Below are 8,973 nucleotides of genomic sequence, written 5' to 3'. Positions count from 1 at the left end.
ACTTTGCCAACAAAGGTCCGTCTCATCAAGGCTGTTTTTCCTGTGGTCAAGTATGTATGTGAGAGTTGGACTGTGAAGAAGGCTGAGCACTGAAGAACTGATGCTTTTGAACTGTGATGTTGGAGAAGACTCTTGAGAGTCCCTTGGACTACAAGGAGATCCAACCAGTCCATTCTGAAGGAGATCAGCCCTGGGATTTCTTTGGAAGGAATGATGCTGAAGCTGAAACTCCAGTACTTTGGCCACCTCATGCGAAGAGTTGACTCATTGGAAAAGACTCTGATGCTGGGACGGATTGGGGGCAGGAGGAGAAGGAGACGACAGAGGATGAGATGGCTGGATGGCATCACTGACTGGATGGACGTGGGTCTGAGTGAACTCCGGGGGTTGGTGATGGACAGGGAGGCCTGGCGTGCTGCGATTCATGGGGTTGCAAAGAGTCGGACACGACTGAGCGACTGAACTGAACTGAAAGTTTTATGGGCCATGCAGTTTTTGTCATAATTACTCAATATGTTGGCTACAGCACAAAAGCACAGCCATAGGCAACATGTAAACAAATGAGGGTGACTGTTTTCCAATAAAACTTTATTTACAAGAACACAGACTAGAAGAAATGGGCCCTATAGCTAAAGTCCCTTTGATCTAGTAATTGGATTATATTATTGAATAAGGCATCTGAAATTAATTCTTTCTGAAAAATTTAAGAGAAAGATGGCAAATATAAGGCATGTATACCTTAAAATTTCCCCTTAAGCCAAAAACAGACATTACTAATCGATCCCAGAACCCTTTGCCCCAGTTTAGGAACTGTGCTCTGAATTCTTCACAGCAAAGCAATATAGGCAGCTACATCAATATGTCTGGGCTTCTCTGATGGCTCAGATGGTACAGAATCTGCCTGGAATGCTGGAGACTCAGGTTCGATCCCTGGGTTGGATAAAAGATTTCCACAGAGAAAGGAAAGGCAACCTACACCAGTATTCTTGCCTATAGAATTCCGTGGGCAGGGGAGCCTGTTGAGCTACAGTCCATGGGATCACAAAAAGTCGGGCACGACTGAGCAACTAACACACACACACTATCAATATGTCACTGGATATAAGCTACCTAAAAGAAATACAGCAAGAAATTTACTCTAACTTTAATTCAAATTTGTCTTTTAGCTTCCAGGGAAGAAATATTACAGATTTAAAACAGTGATTGTGAATTTAAAAGTCATTTTTCTGACAACAAGTCAGAGGTCTCTATAGTAAAATAATAATAATAGTAACATCAATTCGTAAGAATTGTTTCAAGTTAGATTATGTCAAAGCATTTGCTTTCAATCTGCACATATTTGTTTTGAAATTATGAATCTTGGATTGAGGAGACATTAGGGGACATGAAGACTCACAGGAGGGTGCAACTGGTTAAGGTAACATCTGGAGTCCAGAACTGTAAAATGGAGAGGTGATGGGAAGGGAGGAGTGTTTGTAAAATCAGGTAGGTTCCATGTGGGATGCCACATGCATTCAGCTAAGCCATGTGCCTGTGGACAAGGAGATACGGTGATGAGACAAATCGGATGTGAATTCTGGGAACTCAGTCTCTAAGCTCAACAGACGTGAATACAATCTTTGCCACAGAGCTGTAATGGCTGCAGGTGGGAGAAAAGGTTTCAGGGAAAACTGCAGACATTGGCAGCTATTTTGAGAAAGTCTTTCAAAATTAAAAAGTATTTTGTTTTCATGGTTCAACAAATCCAATATGCATTATTGAATATGGTTTTTGGTAGATTCACTAGCACACTGAGTCTAAATTATCAGGCTCATGCTGACTCCTGAGCCAAATGGTTTAATTTCACTTTCAGTTCCAAGATACCAGAGCTTGTAGCCAAAGCTGCTTGCAAAGCGGGCCTGAATGAGCTGCATCTGGTGTAACCAATAAGACATGACACTGGCCTTCTGGACTAACAGTGGGATTTCTCTTCATCTCTACCATTCTTTATGGCACCATCGTCCCTTTATAATGGCTTGTGAACAGCTTGATCGCTGTAGGCATTTCTCTAGCAACCTCTCCCTCCACAGTCCACAAGGAAAGCCAGCCTGGGAAGTTGCAATTAATCACATGATTTCAGTCTGCAGCCTGGGCTAGGGAGGAATTCTGACACTACCCCTTGAAAAGAGGTGGTAAGTGCTGGGTGTAATCTGAAGGCAAGTGGCTCAGGCATCAGCAGTGCAGTGTCATTTAATGGCACAAACTCTGAGCAAATACTGAACTAATGTTTGGGGAACTGTATATGGGGTGAAATAATTAAATGTGTAGGGCTATTCCTAGAAAGAGTTCCCCCAAAAGACTTGGAAGAGGTAAAAAATGTAGAGCTATGACTTTTGAATGAGTCCACAGGAGTTTCTGACCCCTCAATAACAGAAAGTTTTTTTTTTTTAATGTAATATGTGTTTTATTTCTTTGAGCCCCTCTTTTGCATAGGGGGGGAGTGGGGGAGGCAAGAATACTGGAGTGGGTTTCCCTTCTCCAGGAGATTTTCCCAGCCCAGAGATTGAACCCGGGTCTCCCGCATTGTAGGCAGACGCTTTACCATCTGAGCCACCAGGGAAGTCACTTAACATTCTTCTTTTTCAAGTAATTTATAGCAAGTAGTTCTATTTGCAGTTACATTTTCTTTCTTTTCTTTTTTTTGACAGTGTTGCACAGCATATGGGATCTTAGTCCCCATCTTAGGATCAAACCCATGCCCTCTACGTTGGAAGCACTGAGTCTTGTCGTTCACTAAGTCTTTTTAAAAAGTCTTAAGTAGAAAAGTACATGTTTGAGTGGACATGAACTTGGGCAAACTGCGAGAGATGGTAAGGGACAGGGAAGCCTAGTGTATTTCAGTCCATGGGGTTGCAAAGAGTTGGACACGACTTGGTGACTGAACAGCAACAGCAACGTATTTGAGATTCACATGCAGACACTACTATATACAAAATTGATAATCAACAAAGGACCTACTGTATAGCATAGGAAACTATACTCAATATTCTGTAATAACCTAATAGGGAAAAAATATGGAAAAATAGATATATGTATATATGTAGCTGAATTACTTTGCTGTACACCTGAAACGGACACAACATTATAAATCAAATGTACTCAAATATAAATATTTTTTAAGGTGCATATCTCCCCAGCATATTAAAGCCTGAGGTTTCTAGACAGAACCTGGAGGAGTCACCAGGGCAAACATTCTATTGCTTCAACCTTTCAATAGAATTTAAGAAGAATTCTAATATTATTCTCCTTGTTCTGAACCTTCTCAGAGGGGAACAAAGAAGAGAGGCTAGCACAGGGCTACGAGACCAAGAGTTAGGGGGAAGAATTAAAAATAAAAAGGCTGAAGTCCACGTGTGTGCAAGTCTTCTGGAGGAGTCTTTGCAGATGGCAGCTGGATTTTGTATATCATAAAGGCTTCTGTTAATTATGTTCCTCTTATGATTCAGGCACTTGTAGTCTAGCCAGCTAACAGAACATCTGTTTACAGAAAGGTGGTGAAATATGCAAAGTACTACTAATAATTAGGTTCCTACTCAACCCGTTTCATCTTCTTTCCAGATTGAAAGCTCAAGAACTTTCCTGGTTCTTTTATTAAGAGGAAAATGGCCAGCAAGGGAAAGATGTGAAATTCACTGAGTTTGAATGAAATGCAAGAAATTATTATTGTGAGATAGTCTACCTAATTAATAATATTGTTAAATTGAACCTCAGTATCTAGTTGACAGTTGACCTAGTATAACCTAAATGCAAAGCAATAAAGCTTATCTAGGGAAACTCATGTTAAAGTTTATTAATGCTATTTTCCTCAGTCTGTATGCCTGCTGGTAAATCATTTGTTTTTAGTGATCGAGCCATTGCAGATTGAATATCCTACATTATGGTCCTTCTGTGTTATTGTAGGTATGGGACACATATATCTCCATCTGGCTATATGTGATTTGATTGGCTAGATGGGACAACCACTTTCTCTATAATGAAGTTTACTGTACAGAAATTCACAGGCAAATATTCTGAAAAGTTTAAAATGCCAAACATTCACATCCTTACTAATGATCATATGGTATTTTTCTCTCTCAAATCCTATAACTGTACATTTTAACATAGTTGTAAACACAGTGTGTACATATGGTTTTGTATTTTGCCTTCCTCACCTAACATATTGAATGCATATTTCCATAATGGGATACACAATACAATTTTAAAGCCCACAGACGGTTCAACATACTGATGTATTTAGTGAATATTTTAATACTTCTCTGTGCTCTGAAGCTAGTATCCCAACATCTGCCAATTGGAAGTAATTTTTAACTGAATTAAATATGTATGTACTTGTTTCCCAGGACACAAGAGTGGAAGATGCAAAATACAGTGTTTATACTTCTCACTAAGAAGAGCCATTGGCTGTGGGTACCACCACTATAATTCTGAACTCCAAACCCCAAGTGCCTCACTTGTGATGGCAGAGTCACTTTGATGGTTCACATGTACTCTTGGAAAGTCATTATAGTTTCCCTCTTTGCCCGCATATGGCTCTCTATCTGCTGCTACACACTGAGAACACTTAGTAAATTTCTGGAGACCCTTCACTGTCTTTGCAACTTTCTGGATATTGGTGGGTTTTATTTATTTATTTTGGTTGTTTTTGATTTTTCTTGCTCTGGTCCTAGCTGCTCTGACACGTGGGAAGTTACTGTCCTGAAGAGGGGAAAGGAATCTCTTTCCATCCTTGCAACAATTATCTTGTTGATTGTCAACATAGAACAGACTTTTATTCACTCATTTCTTCAACGGAGAAGGCAATGGCACACCACTCCAGTATTCTTGCCTGGAAAATCCCATGGAAGGAGGAGCCTGGAAGGCTGCAGTCCATGGGGTCACTGAGGGTTGGACACAACTGAGCGACTTCACTTTCACTTTTCACTTTCATGCATTGGAGAAGGACATGACAACCCACTCCAGTGTTCTTGCCTGGAAAATCCCAGGGACAGGGGAGCCTGGTGGGCTGCCGTCTATGGGGTCACACAGAGTCGGACACGACTGAAGCGACTTAGTAGCAGCATTTCTTCAAATGGTAATAATCACTTCGGATGGTGCTGGTTTCAGATAAGGCACTGGGGATGCCTGGTGACTCTATAGACATGGTCTCTTCCTCAGTTTTGCAATTGTCTTTTGTTACTTCCCATTAGTAGGGTTTTTCTTTTTATCCGACTTTTTTTTTTTTTTTCACTGTAACATGACTCCATCAACCCATCCTCCCAAAATGCAGTGAAATTCTCTGAGAATGATTGTACCCATACCACTGATACCCAACGATACCCCCAGGGTGGCATGATACACTTTCTCTTCTATCGAATTAAATCTTTCCTTATCTAATACTTTTGTTTAAAGTTTAAGGATATCTCCAGTAGGGCCCCTGAGCCTCATTTTTAAAATATAATTTAATCAATTTATTTCTTTATGACCGTGTGTCTTCTCACTGCAGTGGCTCCTCATGTTGCAGAGCACAGATTTGAGGGTGCACAGGCTTTGGTAGTTGCAGTGCATAGGATCAGTAGTTTCAGTTACCAGGGTCTAGAGCACAGGCTCAATAGTTGTGATTCACAAGTTTAGCTGCTCCCTGGCATATAGTATCCCCCCAGACCAGGGATCAAACCCACATCCCCTGCATTGGCAGGCAGACTCTTCACCACTAAGCCACAAGGTAAGGTCTGAGCCTCATTTTTGAATGTATCAATGCACTGTCTGTTTGCTGTCTTGCCCATAAGTGAACAATGAGTGCCTATGGAAATACACAAAATCAGGCCCTTTTTTGGAACGTCATTACCCATGCATAAATCTTTGTACCAAAAACTGTATGCAAGGTACCTCGATTTGAATATAAGTAATGCAGAGCCATGTGTTTCCTAAGTTAATATGTATGCAATATGCAAAAATGGCTAAAAAGAAGTGCTATAGAAATAAAATAGCTGTTCATATTCAGGATTTCTGAGGCTGGTGACAGTATCCCAGCAACCATCATTTTGTACTTCAAACAACTAAGTTATACGTTGATTAGTCATGGAGGAAGTAGATGCAAGTGGAGAGGAAGACCACATGATAAATCAACCATTGAAAACCCTTGGGAGGAAAAACTTCCCATAAATGTCAGAAGGATTCTGACATAATTGTAACTATAGAAATACATACATAAAAATCACTTTTTTGAGGTTTTCATCCCATGCAGAACCAAGATCTAAGTGATACAAATGCCATCTTCAATTATTTATTGATGATATATGTTTGAATGTTCTAATAATTCAGAGAGAATCTGCTGCAACATGGGAGGTCTGGGTTCGATCTCTGGGTTGGGAAGAGATCGAGGACTCTCCGTGAATTTCTTTCACCAAGAGGACTTGGTGAAGTTCTTTTACTCTCTTAGTCTCCCTCAACATTTTACATAACGAAGAGGAGCACCCAGGCTCCTGCCCTCCTTCAAAGATCTCTTCATTCTTTTGTGAGGGTCTCAATTCACCCAGTGCACTACTGTGGGGATAAGATGATTTTCTGGAATGATTTAAACAGGTTGGATTTCTGGCTTATTCTTGGGAAGATGGCCATCTTAATTTCAGTTTATTCCACAATGAAGGATAGCAGAATATGCTACACCAAAATATAATTGTAGGAGTTCAAATATGACACGTTGCAGTGAGTCCCTTTGATTTATTGATTATTTTGAGCTATAGATATGTGCGTGCATGCATGCATGTTAAGTCGCTTCAGTTGTGTCTGACTTTTTGCGGCCCTGTTGGACTATAGCCCTCCAGGCTCCTCTGTCCATGAGATTCTCCAGGCAACAATACCGAAATGTGTTGCCATGTCTTCTTTCAGAGGATCTTCCCAGCCCAGGTATCAAATCTGCATCTCTTATGTCTCCTGAATTGGCAGGTGGATTCTTTACCAATAGTGCCACTTGGAAAGTCTTATAGACTTGCGAAATACAGTAAATGCAGGGAGAGGTTATCTCTGAATTTTCCTTACTTACTAAAGACAGATCTTCCAAAAGAAATTCAACTGTCATAAATTCCCTCCCCTGGATTGTCATCAACTGAGGAAGATTGACTCTTATCACAGGAGAAGAGTCCAGAAGTCAACACCACATCCAGGCCAATTTTGTTACCAACTACTTTTCTTCCCATCAGTTCTTCAAAGGATCATTTATCTTTCCTAGCAACCATTCACTCTCTCCCTAAGGAGTCTAAATACCTCCTCCCTCATTTTATAAAGATAGTGTTCCTATGTGTTAGTCACACAGTTGTGTCCAACTCTTTGTGACCCCCATGGACTACAGCCCGCCAGTCTCCTCTGTCCATGGAATTCCCCAGGCAAGAATACTAGAGTGGGTTGCTGTTCCCTTCTCTAGGGGATCTTCCCAACCTGAGGATTGAACCCTGGTGTCCTGCATTGGCAGGTGGATTCTTTACCTTCTGAGCTATCAGGGAAGCCCAGGGAGATGATAGTCTAAATTTTAAGCCACCTTGAGGAGCTACTCATTTTGCCCTGGTTATCACCCATGGATACACAAGGTATGCATGTGTGCATGCTAAATCACTTCAGTTCTGCCCAACTCTTTGTGATTCTATGGACTATAGAATCCAAGCTACAGGCGCCTCTGTCCATGGGATTCTCCAGGTGAGAATACTAGAGTGGATTGCCACGCCCTCCTCCAGGGGATCTTCTCTACCCATGGATCAAAGTCGTGTCTCCTGCAGCTCTTACCACAAATTCTTTACCCTTGAGCCACCAGGAAAGCCCATATGAAGTATATGTTTGCATAAACATTTGTTTGTTCTCTTATTCTAATCTTGTGGGCTTTTTCCAAAATGATGGCTTCTGAAAGGATAAACTAGATATTTAAGGGGAATTGAATCTTCAGGTTGAAGAAATGATTTAATCATGGACAATACTTATTTAGTAATTACTGAATACCCTTGCTTGAAATTTTATGACATTACCCATATACAATAATGCTTTTTAGCTTGTTTCACAAACGCTTACAAATGATTCCACTTGTTTTGTTCCATCTCAAATTGCCCCATGCCAAGAAGGAAAACTCTACCCTGGAGACTACTGTAACATAGGTCTCCCTGAGTGGGAAACATGACAGTTGCTGTCATTTATGTAAAAGCAGAGAGAAAAGCAATACATTCCCCAAAGTGACAGGGCAGGAGAGGGAAAAGAGGATTTTAGTGTTAATAGGAGACCTGCCTGAAATAATTTGAATTCTGGTGGGAGAAGGATTTTGTGCTTTCTTCAGCTACTCCCTATCTTCACCTTCATAACTTCCCCCTTCATGTGTCTTTTTTTTTTTAATGAGAAAAAGTAGAAATTTATTAACATGTGCATTCCAATGCATACACATTGGAATACTCAGGGATGAGAAACCCAAAAAGGTGTTTAGAACTTATATACCTTATAAAGACATTCCCTGTAAGACATATACCATGTAAAGATAAGAATTCAAGCAGTGCTTTATTTTTTGTTTATCTTGTGGGTCCAAAGGCAGCTTTCTTGAACTGTGATACAAGTAAAGAGATAACATGCATGCTTAAAGAATATTTTTCAGAGATTGTGAAAATGAGTTCAATTTATACGGTATATAAGCAAAGGAAAAGGGGGTTTCAGGCTTCTGGGTGGTGGAGGCAAGTTTTGGGAAAGCGGTCAGGAAAGGTGGTAAGCAGGGTTGTTAATAAAGATTACTATACAGATTGAAGTCAGTGCCTTATCTTTAAATAGAGGGTTGTTAAGAGTCCTTCTCATCTTGGTACAGGAGAGGGAGACACCTTTTTACATGTAAATTTTCTTTATAAAAGGAAAATTTGTGTCCTGATTTTTCTTATTTTCTGGCATATAGTTGCTTTACAGTGTTGGGGGGTGGGATGGGAAGGAGGTCCAAGA

The sequence above is a fragment of the Bos grunniens genome, chromosome 2, assembly GCF_055505025.1.
Source record: "Bos grunniens cultivar Pamir isolate PY7600 chromosome 2, Bosgru_T2T1.0, whole genome shotgun sequence".
In the NCBI taxonomy this organism is placed as follows: domain Eukaryota; kingdom Metazoa; phylum Chordata; class Mammalia; order Artiodactyla; family Bovidae; genus Bos; species Bos grunniens.
This window is presented reverse-complemented; position numbering follows the sequence as displayed.